Raw genomic sequence first — 684 nt, forward strand, 5'->3', positions numbered from 1 at the left:
ACCATCACCCCTTGATGTTTGATGGCATTACCATCACTGAAACTACCCCCACTCCATCCCACACCCACTACCAACATCCTGGGGGTTACCATTGACCAGAAACTCAACTGGACTCACCACATAAACACAGCGGCTACAAGAGCAGGTCAGAAGCTGGGAATCCTGCAGCGAGTAACTCCCCTCCTGACTCCCCAAAGCCTGTCCCACCATCGACGAGGCACAAGTCAAGAACGTGATGGAATACTCCCCACTTGCCTGGATGAGAGCAGCCCCCAACAACACTCAAGAAGCTTGACATCATCCAGGACAAAGCAGCCGCTGGATTGGCACCACATTCACAAGCATCCACTCCCTCCACCACCGACGCTCAGTAGCAGCAGTGTGTACCATCTACAAGATGCACTGCAGAAATTCACCAAAGATCCTCAGGCAGCACCTTCCAAACCCACGGCCACTTCCATCTAGAAGGACATGGGCAGCAGGTACATGGGAACACCAACCCCCTCCAAGTCACTCATCATCCTGACTTGGAAATATATCGCCATTCCTTCACTGTCGCTGGGTCAAAATCCTGGAATTCCCTCCCTAATGGCATTGGGGGTCAACCCACAGCAGGAAGACTGTAGCGGTTCAAGAAGGCAGCTCACCCCCACCTTCTCAAGGGGCAACTAGGGACGGGCAAGA

Source organism: Rhincodon typus, chromosome 44 (genome assembly GCF_021869965.1).
Source record: "Rhincodon typus isolate 14 chromosome 44, sRhiTyp1.1, whole genome shotgun sequence".
NCBI classification, from domain to species: domain Eukaryota; kingdom Metazoa; phylum Chordata; class Chondrichthyes; order Orectolobiformes; family Rhincodontidae; genus Rhincodon; species Rhincodon typus.